The sequence below is a fragment of the Coregonus clupeaformis genome, chromosome 8 (genome assembly GCF_020615455.1).
Source record: "Coregonus clupeaformis isolate EN_2021a chromosome 8, ASM2061545v1, whole genome shotgun sequence".
Taxonomy (NCBI): domain Eukaryota; kingdom Metazoa; phylum Chordata; class Actinopteri; order Salmoniformes; family Salmonidae; genus Coregonus; species Coregonus clupeaformis.
The window spans coordinates 54,106,654-54,120,847 of record NC_059199.1 but is presented as its reverse complement, the minus strand read 5'-3'; the positions used below and the strand labels follow the sequence as shown (position 1 = coordinate 54,120,847).

Sequence of the window (14,194 nt, the reverse complement as noted above, 5' to 3'; positions counted from 1 at the left end):
ATCCCCAGAGATTGGAAAGCTGCCGCGGTCATCCCCCTCTTCAAAGGGGGTGACACTCTAGATCCAAACTGCTACAGACCTATATCCATCCTGCCCTGCCTTTCGAAAATATTCGAAAGCCAAGTTAACAAACAGATCATCGACCATTTCGAATACCACCGTACCTTCTCCGCTATGCAATCCGGTTTCCGAGCTGGTCACGGGTGCACTTCAGCCACGCTCAAGGTCCTAAACGATATTATAACCGCGATTGATAATAGACAGTACTGTGCAGCCGTCTTCATCGACCTGGCCAAGGCTTTCGACTCTGTCAACCACCGCATTCTTATTGGCAGACTAAATAGCCTTGGTTTCTCAAATGACTGCCTCGCCTGGTTCACCAACTACTTCTCAGATAGAGTTCAGTGTGTCAAATCGGAGGGCCTGTTGTCTGGACCTATGGCAGTCTCTATGGGGGTGCCACAGGGTTCAATTCTTGGGCCGACACTTTTCTCCGTGTATATCAATGATGTCGCTCTTGCTGCTGGTGACTCTCAGATCCACCTCTACGCAGACGACACCATTTTGTATACATCTGGCCCTTCATTGGACACTGTGTTAACAAACCTCCAAACGAGCTTCAATGCCATACAACAATCCTTCAGTAGCCTTCAACTGCTCTTAAACACTAGTAAAACTAAATGCATGCTTTTCAATCGAACGCTGCTAGCACCCGCCCACCCGACTAGAATCACCACTCTCGACGGGTCTGACCTAGAGTATGTGGACAACTACAAATATCTAGGTGTCTGGTTAGACTGTAAACTCAACTTCCAGACTCACATAAAGAATCTCCAATCCAAAGTTAAATCTATAATCGGCTTCCTATTTCGCAACAAAGCCTCCTTCACTCATGCTGCCAAACATGCCCTCGTAAAACTGACTATCCTACCGATCCTTGACTTCGGCGATGTCATTTACAAAATAGCCTCCAACACTCTACTCAGCAAATTGGATGTAGTCTATCACAGTGCCATCCGTTTTGTCTCCAAAGCCCCATACACTACCCACCACTGTGACCTGTACGCTCTTGTTGGCTGGTCCTCACTACATGTTCGTCGTCAAACCCACTGGCTCCAGGCCATCTATAAATCACTGCTAGGCAAATCCCCCGCCTTATCTTAGCTCATTGGTCACCATAGCAGCACCCACCCGTAGTCTGCGCTCCAGCAGGTATATCTCTCTGGTCATTCCCAAAGCCAACACCTCCTTTGGCCGCCATTCCTTCCAGTTCTCTGCTGCCAATGACTGGAACGAATTGCAAAAATCTCTGAAGCTGGAGACTCTTATCTCCCTCAATAACTTTAAGCATCAGTTGTCAGAGCACCTTACCGATCACTGCACCTGTACACAGCCCATCTGAAATTAGCCCACCCAACTACCTCATCCCTATATTGTTATTTATTTTGCTCTTTTGCACCCCCAGTATCTCTATTTGCACATAATCTCTTGCACATCTAGCATTCCAGTGTTAATACTATTGTAATTATTCTGCACTATAGCCTATTTATTGCCTTACCTCCATAACTTGCCACATTTGCACACACTGTATATATATTTTCTGTTGTATTTCTGACTTTATGTTTTTTTTTTACCCCATATGTAACTCTGTGTTGTTTTTATTGCACTACTTAGCTTTATCTTGGCCAGGTCGCAGTTGTAAATGAGAACCTGTTCTCAACTGGCTTACCTGGTTAAATAAAGGTGAAATAAAAAAAAATAAAAAAAATAAAAATAAAAGCTCTCACCTTGTTTCTTTTGAGGCTTGGGAAAGCTTTTTTCACTGTACTGTACCATTTAGTCTTTTCGGTCATTGTCAGGATGTGCTCGATAACATTGAAACCTATGATGGGATGAGATAGGTGACAGCCTTTCATTACCAGCACTGGGAAGATCAGTTCCTTTGTTTGGTCAGTTTCAGAGGCTAGCCGAAAAGTTGTTTCAATCCATCCCAGGTACGGCATTTCAGTCCCATTTGCTGCAGTCAATCTTAGATCATCAGGCGAGTCCAGAATTTCTGAAACATCCCTTAGCCTTGCGTTTGGGAGAGATTCCTCTTTCCATCGTTCATCAATGACCGATACCTGAGAGCCTGTGTCCCATAGGGCTTGGAGGTGGTGGCGATTCAGGTGACACTCAACAAGGCACTGTCTGCCGACTAGCAAGGTGACCTTATGGGGGTTGGCAAACTTGAGCTAGGGATGGTAAAGAGTGGGCATTTTCCTCTGTACAGGGAAGCTTTTCACTGGTAGAGTCCATTTTCAGGTGAGTGCATTTTTCCTTATGTTTAGTCCAATGTTGGTTTTGACATCCTTTGGAACAGTACAGTGTCTCTTTACATGATGAACATTGTTTCAGGTTCTCAAATTAATCTTCTCTGGCACAATTTGCACATTTCTGGGACTTTTTGGTAGCTACAGTTAACACTCGTCCCTCAGCGGTAACCCTTCCCCATTTAAAGGGGCCTCTTTTGATGGTCTGACTCCCCGGATTTTACATCCAGCTTGAAAATGTTCTCCACTCCCACATCGGAAGCAGTGTGTGCAGCGTGCATCTGTTCTGGCCTGCTGGCAGACAAAACACCTTCTTGGAGCTTGAGCAGAGCAGTTGGTATACAGGTTAGGTGCATATTGATGCTGCGCAGGGTCAGGTGCTTGGGGCTGACTGTAGTTGCTGTAATACTGCTGCTGGGAAACAGGTGGCTGGGGGTCCCTATCTGGCCTCCTAACTGGAGGTGGGGCATAGGCATAAGGCGGTGACTGAAACATAGGCTGCTGTAATGTCTCCTTAATCTGAGCAATCTCTGCACTGAGACCTTTTAGGGAAGCTACACCTGTCTTAAGTTCAGCTAACTCTGTTAACAGTTCTGCGGGTATCTTAGCTTTGGCTTCCTTCACAGGACACTTTGCAGATGGCGTATCTTCTAACTGGACTACACTTACTGTTGTAGCAAGCTGTGGGGCATTAAACCACTTTTTGTTTTGTCTTTATCTCATTAGCACAAGCAATGTTAAGCTTCTCTAGCAAAACCTCATCTGATGTTTCGCTATCTAGCAGGAGAGGCTGCATGTCTATCCTGATACTGTCACTCTGGAGACCTGTAAGGACTGTGTGTAAACACATGTGCTGGACTAGAGCAGGGTCATACTTAAGCCCTGATTCTGACTCCTGGGACGCTAATAGTACTTTCTGCCTCAAATCTAAGACGCGCATCAGGAGGCTGTCACGGTTTCGGCCGAGGCTGCCTCTCTTCCTTGCTCGGGCAGGCTTCGGCGTTCGTCGTCTCCGGAATACTAGCTGCCACCGTTGCATGTTTCTGTGTTCGTTTGCTTTTGTCTGATTGTTGTTACACCTGTTATCGTTTAGTGTAATTAGTGTCCTATAAGTTCTCGTTGTGTTTGTCTAGTGTTGTGTGTGATTGTTTTACTGTCGTGCCGGTAGGCTGTATTTCTACTGTTTGCTCGGTTGAGCTATATCTCCATTGTTTGGAGTGTTTTTGTCGCACCTGTTAGTGCGCCCGTTATTTTCGCCTACGTGCGGAGTTTCGCCTCAGGGCTTTTGTTTGTGATTGTTTTTCGTGTGCATCAACTAAAGTCTGTTGGACTAACGTTCTGCGTCCTGCGCCTGATTCCACCACCACACCCACCTACATCTACCTTGACAGAATCACACACCATACTCGATGGAGTCAGCAGGAGCCGCAGCAGCACAGGCGACGTTGGAGGACAGGATCCGCAAACAAAATGACCAGATCCTGCGGATGGGGTCCGCACTGCAGGAGGTGATCACCACCATCCGAGGCTGGGAGACCCGAGGGACTCCTCCACCGCCATCCTCCCTGCCCGCACCATCGGCAGGTCAGCCCATTCCCGCTCCGGAACCCAGAGGAGTTCGGCTCTCGCTCCCGAGGGCCTACGATGGGACCGCGGCCGGGTGTCAGGGATTCCTTCTCCAGGTGGAGCTTTACCTGGCCACCGTGCACCCGGCGCCCTCGGGACACGAGGCGTGTCCGCCCTGATCTCCTGCCTTTCCGGGAAGGCGTTGGAATGGGCCAACGCAGAGTGGAGGAGAATCGACGCGAACACCATCACCTACGACGAAGTTCTCCCGCCGCTTCAGGGCGGTGTTTGACCATCCCCGGAGGGGAAAGCGGCGGGGGAGCGTCTGGTCTGCCTCCGGCAGGGGAAGAGGAGTGCCCAGGAGTTCGCCTTGGAATTCCGTACTCTAGCGGCGGATGCAGGGTGGAATGAGCGGGCTCTCACCGATCACTACCGATGTAGTCTACGCGAGGACGTCCGTAGGAGCTGGCCTGTAGGGACACCAGCCTCTCGTTCGACCAGTTGGTCGACATGTCCATCAGGCTGGATACCCTGCTAGCTACCCGCGGACGTCCCGAGGGGGGTCCGTCCATTTCACCCTCCAGCGCTTCCGAGCCGTGCCCCATGGAGCTCGGGGGCGCTGGCGCTAGAGAGAGGAGGGGTCGGCTTAAGAGGGGGTCCATCTCCTGCACCAACTGTGGTCGGGGAGGACACACCGCGGCTAGGTGCTGGGGATGGCCTCCTAGGGGAGAGGACGACAGGTCCCGCACTAGGGAGTCCTTCCAGGTGAGTAGGCGCCCCACTCACCCAGAGCTCTCTGTTGCACATTTCTGTATACCTGTGCGTTTTCCACAGGTAGCACCTCATTCCCAGCATAAGGCGCTGGTAGATTCAGGCGCGGCTGGGAATTTTGTTGATAAGAAGTTTTGCTTAGCCTTAGGGATTCCCCTTCTCCCAGTTGACGTTCCCTTCCCCGTTCATGCCCTAGATAGCCGTCCGTTGGGGGGCGGGCTTGATCAGGGAGGTCACTGCGCCACTTAGGATGTGTGCGCAGGGGGTCATCAGGAGATGATCCAGCTATTTTTGATCGACTCGCCTGCGTATCCGGTGGTGCTGGGCATGCCCTGGTTGAGTACCCATAACCCATCTATTTCGTGGCAGGAGAGGGCTCTGATGGAGTGGTCTGCCCAGTGTGTGGGTCGATGTTTAGGCGTTTCCGTAGGGGGCTACCTCGGTGGAGAGTCCAAACCAGGTGCCCGCATTGCACGTTCCCCCTGAGTATGGGGATTTGGCTATTGTGTTCAGTAAGTCGAGGGCGACGCAGTTGCCTCCCCATAGGCAGGGAGATTGTGCGATAGACCTCCAGGCAGGAGCTGCGCTCCCACTGAGCCATGTGTATCCTCTGTCTCAGGAGGAGAAGAGAGCTATGGAGACGTACATAGACGAATCTCTGAGACAAGGATACATACGGCCCTCCACTTCCCCTGCGTCCTCGAGTTTCTTTTTGTGAAGAAAAAGGATGGAGGATTACGCCCGTGCATCGATTACCGTGGTCTCAATCAGATCACGGTGAAGTACAGTTATCCACTCCCGCTGATTGCGACCATGACGGAGTCATTGCACGGGGCGTGTTTCTTCACTAAATTAGATCTCAGGAGCGCGCACAACTTGGTGCGCATTAGGGGGCGATGAATGGAAGACAGCCTTTAGTACCACCTCGGGCCATTACGAGTATCTTGTCATGCCATACGGGTTGATGAACGCTCCTTCAGTTTTCCAATCCTTCGTGGATGAGATCTTCAGGGACATGCAGGGGCAGGGGGTGGTCGTGTACATCGATGACATTCTCGTGTACTCGCCTACCCGAGTCGAGCATGTGGCCCTGGTGCGCCGAGTGTTGCGGAGACTGTTGGAGCACGACCTGTATGTCAAGGCAGAGAAGTGTCTGTTCTTCCAGGAGTCGGTCTCCTTTTTGGGTTATCAGTTGTCTGCGTCAGGGGTGAAGATGGAGGTAGACCGGGTGTCAGCCGTGCGTAATTGGCAAACGCCAACCACTGTGAAGGAGGTGCAGCAGTTTTTGGGGTTTGCGAATTATTACCGGAGGTTTATCCGGGGTTTTGGACAGGTGGCAGCTCCCATAACGCCTCTTTTGAAGGGGGGTCCGGTGCGTCTGCAGTGGTCAGCCGAGGCGGACAGGGCGTTTGGGAGGCTGAAGGACCTGTTTACCTCGGCTCCGGTGCTGGCGCATCCGGATCCCTCTTTGCCATTTCAGGTAGAGGTGGACGCGTCAGAGGCCGGTATAGAAGCCGTGCTGTCGCAACGGTCCGGCGCGCCACCTAAACTCTGCCCCTGTGCTTTTATTCCAAGAAGCTCAGTCCGGCGGAGCGAAACTATGACGTGGGGGACAGGGAGCTGTTAGCTGTGGTACAGGCCCTAAAGGTGTGGAGGCACTGGCTTGAGGGGGCTCAACACCCTTTCCTCATTTTGACGGACCACCGTAACCTGGAGTACATCCGGGCAGCGAGGAGGCTGAACCCTCGCCAGGCGAGGTGGAATATGTTTTTGACCCGGTTCACATTTAAGATCACGTACATCCCTGGGTCACAGAACGGTAAGGCAGACGCACTGTCTCGGCGGTATGACACGGAGGAGAGGTCCGTGGAGCCCACTCCCATACTGCCGGAGTCGTGTCTGGTGGCACCGGTAGTGTGGGAGGTCGATGCTGAACTCGAGCGGGCGTTACGCACCGACCCTAGTCCACCTCAATGCCCGGAGGGTCGGAAGTACGTTCCGCTCGAGGTTCGGGATCGATTGATCTATTGGGCTCACACGTCACCCTCCTCTGGACACCCTGGTATCGGCCGGACAGTGCACTGTCTTAGTGCCAAGTACTGGTGGCCCCACGTTGGCGAGGGATGTGAGGGTTTATGTTTCCTCCTGCTCGGTGTGCGCCCAGTGTAAGGCGCCTAGACATCTGCCTAGGGGTAAGTTACTACCCCTGCCCGTTCCACAACGACCATGGTCTCACCTCTCGGTGGATTTCCTCACTGACCTTCCTCCTTCACAGGGGAATACCACTATACTGGTCGTTGTGGACCGGTTTCTAAGGCCTGTCGTTTGCTCCCTATGCCGGGCCTTCCTACTGCCCTGCAAACCGCCGAAGCACTATTCACCCATGTGTTCCGGCACTACGGGTACCCGAGGATATTGTGTCTGATCGAGGTCCCCAATTTACCTCCAGAGTCTGGAGAGCGTTTATGGAGCGGTTGGGGGTCTCGGTGAGCCTCACCTCGGGTTACCACCCGGAGAGTAATGGGCAGGTGGAACGCGTGAACCAGGATGTGGGTAGGTTTCTTAGAACATACTGCCAGGACCGGCCGGAGGAGTGGGCAAGGTACGTTCCCTGGGCCGAAATGGCCCAGAATTCCCTACGCCATTCCTCCACTAACCTAACCCCTTTCCAATGTGTGTTAGGTTACCAGCCGGTTCTGGCACCTTGGCAGCAGAGCCAGATCGAGGCTCCTGCGGTGGATGAGTGGGCGCGGCGCTCGGAGGAGACATGGAACGCTGCACACGTCCACCTGCAGCGGGCCCTCCGTCGTCATAAGGCGAGCGCCGATCTCCACCGCAGTGAGGGACCAGTGTACGCACCTGGTGATCGAGTCTGGCTCTCTACCAGAAACCTGCCCCTCCGCCTCCCCTGTCGGAAACTGGGTCGGCGGTTTGTAGGGCCATTTAAAGTCCTGAGAAGGTTGAATGAGGTGTGTTACAAATTACAACTACCTGTTGAGTATAAAAGTATTAACCCCTCGTTCCATGTGTCTCTTCTCAGGCCGGTGGTAGCTGGCCCACTCCAAGAAAGTGAGATCAGGGAGACTCCTCCGCCCCCATTGGACATCGAGGGGGCACCGGCGTATCCGTGCGGTCCATCTTGGATTCGAGACGTCGGATGGGGGTCTCCAATATCTAGTGGAGTGGGAGGGGTACGGCCCGGAGGAACGGTGCTGGGTGCCGAGGAGAGACATTTTGGACCCGCTCTCCTGACGGAATTCCATCGTGGGCACCCGACGCACCCTGCTCCGCGTCCTCCTGGTCGTCCCGAGGCCGGGAGTCGGCGCACGTCTGGAGCCGCGCGTCAAGGGGGGGGTACTGTCACGGTTTCGGCCGAGGCTGCCTCTCTTCCTTGCTCGGGCAGGCTTCGGCGTTCGTCGTCTCCGGAATACTAGCTGCCACCGTTGCATGTTTCTGTGTTCGTTTGCTTTTGTCTGATTGTTGTTACACCTGTTATCGTTTAGTGTAATTAGTGTCCTATAAGTTCTCGTTGTGTTTGTCTAGTGTTGTGTGTGATTGTTTTACTGTCGTGCCGGTAGGCTGTATTTCTACTGTTTGCTCGGTTGAGCTATATCTCCATTGTTTGGAGTGTTTTTGTCGCACCTGTTAGTGCGCCCGTTATTTTCGCCTACGTGCGGAGTTTCGCCTCAGGGCGTTTGTTTGTGATTGTTTTTCGTGTGCATCAACTAAAGTCTGTTGGACTAACGTTCTGCGTCCTGCACCTGATTCCACCACCACACCCACCTACATCTACCTTCACAGAGGCTTTGAGGGGTCTCCTGGCTATGCTGTGCTTCTGAAGCTAGCTGTTTGTAAAGCTCTGTTGCACTCTTCTCTTGGAAGTGGGAACGCAGGATGCATCTAAGTGTGGGAAGAATTAGCTGGGGTTTACCTTCCAAGTAGCTGCGTAGCTGTGAGCCTGGAGAAATAGCCCTGATTACCGCGTCTACTATTTCTACCTCAGGATAGCCTCTGTTAAATCCATTCTCAATCTGATGGGCAAGGCTGGAAAAAGTCAGTTTATCTTTCTGGCCCGGTTCACCTATCTGACCAGAAATGTTAAACTCTTTGCGGCAGTATGAACCGGGCTGTGCACTGGGTGAGAGCTGCATGCTCCCCTGAAGATGGACAGGGGGTTGGGGCTGGCGCAGAGAATCACTGGCTTTAGCTGCAGTAATCTGCTCAGTTCCCGCACCTTGTTGTGGGGTTACAGTTCTCAGTTCCTCTATTCTGTGATGTGTTCTGGCTGTTTCAATATCATGGTCAGTTTGCCCTGCTTTGTTATCTATGCCACTGATCATCTCTGTCATTTTGTCAGTAGCAACAATTCCGACATGCCGCCATCTTCTAACTCTGCAACTTCCTCTCTTTCAAGGAACATCATAATGTGAGTCATCAATGATATGCAGGATTTGTCTTGAACATCTCTTCTCTGTTCGCCTGATATGTCAAGGAAATCACATATCTCTAGTAACTTGTCTTTAGTCAGGGTATGCAATTCTCTTACTACCTCTTCCTGTAGTTCTTCCAAGGCGGTTGTCATGTTGACAGGACAGGAGGAACTTTTACTGTGCAGGAGTTGACTCTGAATTAGATGGTCCTTACTGTCTCTGATGGTCTCTCAATGGCCTCAGTTGACACGTACTTAACCACCAACTTCCAGCTCCCCTCGAACAGCAACACTTTCCTCACTGCAGCCTGTCTGGGTTGTTATGTTGGGATTTAGCTGGCTCGGAATTCAGCGACCAGGATGTGGAAACCGGACATCTGAGCAGCTATCTCAGCAGTGACTCCAAAAAATGTTACGCCCCTGAAAAAGGGGAGAAATAATCACGAGAGTGATGTGGTTATGTTTCCTCACTGAGAACTTTAGTGTAATGAGGAAAAGACCACAATTTCCCCGGGAACTTGGGTGGAGACCAGAGCAATCGATCTCAGGCTCATAGATTAAGAGCATTTAGTAGATCACAGATTAACACTTTTACCCTTAAATTAGGCACCACAAAATAAAGTAATCAATATAACGTTTACACATTCCTCTTCCAATTTTTACCCTTTGTACGCTTGACGGATTTTAACTTTTTAACACAGTTATATGAATTTTATCAATCTCTATGAACTAGTACCGAATGCATGATCTGTTTATCCTTAGATATTTTAAGATCCTCACATACCATGAACTTACTAATACTTTTTAGTGTATAACAGTGATAGATTAATTATTAATGACTAATTATTACACCCTGAAACTGTGTATAATGTGTTAGAAATGTGTGAGTGTATGACCAGTAAAGGCTATGGCATTGAGCCACTATTTAGCAATGTGAGTAAGAGTTAGGCCAGACAACAAAGACAACTGAGAAACTAAGATAAAGAGGCCTCCCAATTTAGGGAGGGGAGAAACTGTTATGAAAACATGGTGCAGAATATTGTGAGAACGGCATTAACTGAGTAATGCAGGGAGTAGGCTGTGTGTGTGTGTGTGTGTGTGTGTGTGTGTGTGTGTGTGTGTGTGTGTGTGTGTGTGTGTGTGTGTGTGTGTGTGTGTGTATGTGTGTATATGTGTGTGTGTGTGTGAACTGATGGTCAGTAGAGCAGTTTTAGAGTGGAAAACTACAGCCCGCCTACAGAGGGGAGGGATGTTTTTATATGACGTATGAGTATAAAAGATGGACTCTGAAATTGTGATGGCAGAATTCTCAATGAATAAATATCTCTGACTATGCAGACCGGGACTCTGGCCGTTACTTAAATCCCAAAAGACTTACAACCTTTTGGGAGACGCACAGAGACACTGAAATAGTTTGTTAAATAATTCACGTAACAGACAGGCTATGAGTATTTCCTTTAACCTGTCACACTTGTGGACTTCAGTGCACAACACATCAGCAGTCTGTGACCAGGCGAAAAAACCTTTCCAAGCCAAACCTTCATATCATAACCACTAACCGCTACACACAGCCTGTATGTGCCATTAGGTTCCCCTCCATGTGTAGGCTATTGTACTGGCCTGTGTGGTACAGTCTTTCATATGTGTAGTAGTTTGTTGCATCGTATTGCTTAGTTTATCATTTGTGTCAACTTTGAATTCAATCTAAGCCACAGATTGTTAACTTCCTCCATTTTGTACTTGACCTTTATAGATGCAGACCTGAAGACATTCAAGCAGCACTTTGAGAGCAAGCATCCCAAGTCTCCAATGGTCCCAGTACTGGTTGGGCAGGCTTAAGTGACCACACATTCTCAAATGGACCTACAGCTGGAGTAAGATTCTTCCATCATTCACACACAGTAGACATAATGTAAGCTGTCCTCAATGCTTAAGTTGTATTGTCTATGGCTCAATTTGTGGAAATGCTGTGATCGCTCGTCTTTAATGTTGTGATTCACAGACACACGATGACCATGATTTGAATGCTGCAATTGAGACGGAATGACATAGAGGGACACACGCTCAGACCCTGAGTGTGACTGGACATGGGCCGGATATTTGTGACAACGACTTAAAAGGGGTGCAGAAGCACACCAGCACCCCATTTTATGTTTATTCCATGGCCAACCATCTCTCTAGCTACCCTTTATTCTACACTATGCCTTTTATGACCCATGATCCCTCAACTTCGGACACTTTGGAACTCTCAATCTTATCTCTATAAACCTACCCTACCTTTACCCATTTTCTATATGCTGCTTCCTTAACTTGTTCTTCTCCTGATTTGATAACACCTAGACTGAGTAATACGTTTAAAAGTGTTGTGATGTACTGTTTTTGCTATCTTTTTTTCACCTGTGTAAACCTGTCCTGCTTATTCTGGGGTTCAGACTGAATGCAGTGGTAAATGTACTGCTTACAATTGACAGCAGCAACATGGACCTGTTAAATTGACAAGAAGGGTGTTGATTTACAGTAGCTGCGTTTAGGCATGGCCTCCTTGTTTTGAGTCTGTTAAGTGTGTTTCTCATTCTGCTGGAGTTGACCTAGTATTTTATATAAAACCTACCGTAAGCATCCAGTTTCCATTTTTAACTCACCCACAAAAGCACAATATGCTGTTTTACATTTTGTGTTATTTGAACTGGTCTAATTCCTAAAATGGAAAAGCAGAAGAATCTGTGCGCTCTTGGATAGTAATAATAATTCATATGGTGCTCTTCTATGTCCCAGGTTTGTGGTATTGATAAATAAATAATTTAATGTTTACTTAAATTCAGATGTTTATATGTTATCTATAAAAGGCATATGTATGCATTGTTTACTATTTTGATTTCTTTAAAACAATGTGATTGATGGGTGATTAGGTGTATTGTCAAATAAATATGCTTATTCATGTGATGAGGTGAAGGAGTCAGGCGCAGGAGGATAAATCACAGAATAACAGGCTTTATTCCGCAACCACAGAGTTACGCAGGAAAGCATCAAAACACTCCAGTGCGCAAAACAGGCACACTGGAAAATACAAGGCACACAGGAAATTATCCCGGTGATACAAAATACAAGGAGCTCCACCAAGCTTCAGTACTCTCCACAATAAACAATCATACACAAAGACAAGGGGGCAAAGGGAACACTTATACAGGTACTGATGAGGGGATATGAACCAGGTGTGTGTAATAAACAAGACAAAACAAATGGAATGATGAGATGAGGAGCGGCAGTGGCTAGAAGGCCAGTGACGACGACCGCCGAAGCCTTCCCGAACAAGGAGAGGAGGCAGCTTCGGAGGAAGTCGTGACAGTACCCCACCCCCTGAGGCGTTGGGTGGGGGGCCTTCAGTACCTTGTGGATTGGGAGGGGGACGGCTAGGAGGACACAGAGCAGGGCGAGCCGGATGGCGACGGTGGAAATCCCACAACAGGAAGGGATCGAGGATATCCCTCACCGGGACCCAGCACCGCTCCTCCAGACCGTACCCATCCCAATCCACGAGGTACTGAAGGCCCCCCACCTGACGCCTCGAATCCAGGATGGAATGGACGGAGTACGCCAGGACGGAGTACTGAAGGCCCCCCACCTGACGCCTCGAATCCAGGATAGAACGGACGGAGTACGCCAGGACCCCCTCGATGTCCAGAGGGGGTCCTGGCGTACTCTGTCCGTTCCATCCTGGATTCGAGGCATCGGGTGGGGGGCATTCAGTACCTCGCGGAGGGATCTCCCGCACCTCAGACTCCTGGAGCGGACCAGCCACCACCGGCCTGAGGAGAGACACATGAAACGAGGGGTTAATACGGTAATCTGGAGGGAGTAGTAACCTATAGGTAACCTAGTTTATTCTCCTCAGGACTTTGAATGGCCCCACAAACCGCAGGCTCAGCTTCCGGCAGGGCAGGCGTAGGGGCAGATTCCGGGTCGAGAGCCAGACCCAATCACCTGGTACAAAGACCGGGGCCTCCCTGCGGTGGCGGTCATTGTTGGCCTTCCTAACGACACACGGCGCGTTGGAGGTGGACATGAGCAGCGTTCCAAGTCTCCTCCGCACACCAAAACCTGTCATCCACCGCAGGAGCCTCGGTCTGGCTCTGATGCCATGGTGCCAGAAACGGCTGATAACCTAAAACACATTGAAATGGCGTTCGGTTAGTGGAGGAGTGGCGGAGAGAGTTCTGGGCATATTCGGCCCATGGCAAGAACACCGATCACTCCCCCGGCTGGTCTTGGTAGTAGGACCGCAGGAACATCCTGATTCACCCGTTCCACCTGCCCATTAGACTCGGGGTGAAAACCAGAGGTCAGGCTGACCGAGACCCCCAGACATTCCATGAACGCCTTCCAGACCCTGGATGTGAACTGGGGACCCCGGACAGACACTATGTCCTCTGGCACCCTGTAGTACCGGAAGATGTGTGTAAACAGGACCTCCGCAGTCTGCAGGGCCGTGGGGAGACCGGGCAGAGGAAGGAGGCGGCAGGCTTTGGAAAAGCGGTCCACAATGACCAGGATGGTGGTGTTGCCTTGAGAGAGGGGAAGATCAGTAAGGAAGTCAATACTCAAGTGGGACCATGGCCGTTGTGGAACTGGTAAGGGCTGTAACTTACCCGCTGGGAGGTGCCTAGGTGCAGGAGGAGGCATACACCAGTACTTTCCGGTCAGGCAGCGCACTGTACGACCGATACCTGAGTGACCAGAGGAGGGGGATGTGTGTGCCCAATAGATCACACGGTCACGGACAAGAGCAGGCACGTACTTCAGCCCAGCAGGACACTGAGGTGGAGATGGTCCGTCCAGACGAGGAAAGGGTGTCAGTACCGGGGCTGAGGTGAACAGGACCCTCAGGTTACTGAAGGCCCGGTCAGCCTCAGCAGACCAGCGGGGCCGGGACGGCCCACCCTTCAACAGTGATGTGATGGGAGCTGCGACCTTGCCAAAGCCCTGGATAAACCTCCGATAGTAGTTGGCAAAGCCAATAAAGCACTGCACCTCCTTAACCGTGGTTGGAGTCGGCCAATTACGCACGGCTGAAATGCGATCTCCCTCCATCTCCACACCTGAGGTGGTAATGCGGTAT

The 14,194-nt window shown here is 50.5% G+C and overlaps 1 long non-coding RNA gene across 2 annotated transcripts in view; it reads left to right on the top strand.

Annotated features, from left to right (window-relative positions):
• Nucleotides 1-11,838, top strand: part of LOC121571326 — a 35,483-nt gene extending 23,645 nt beyond the window's left edge. Inside the window, exons 3-4 of one of the 2 annotated variants that reach the window (XR_006001693.1) lie at nucleotides 10,832-10,952; nucleotides 11,081-11,838. This is a non-coding gene — a long non-coding RNA (uncharacterized LOC121571326). Of the gene's footprint in view, nucleotides 1-10,831 lie in introns of both variants that reach the window. The other variant, XR_006001692.1, reaches the window with a different exon arrangement.
• Nucleotides 11,839-14,194: the final 2,356 nt, after the last annotated feature.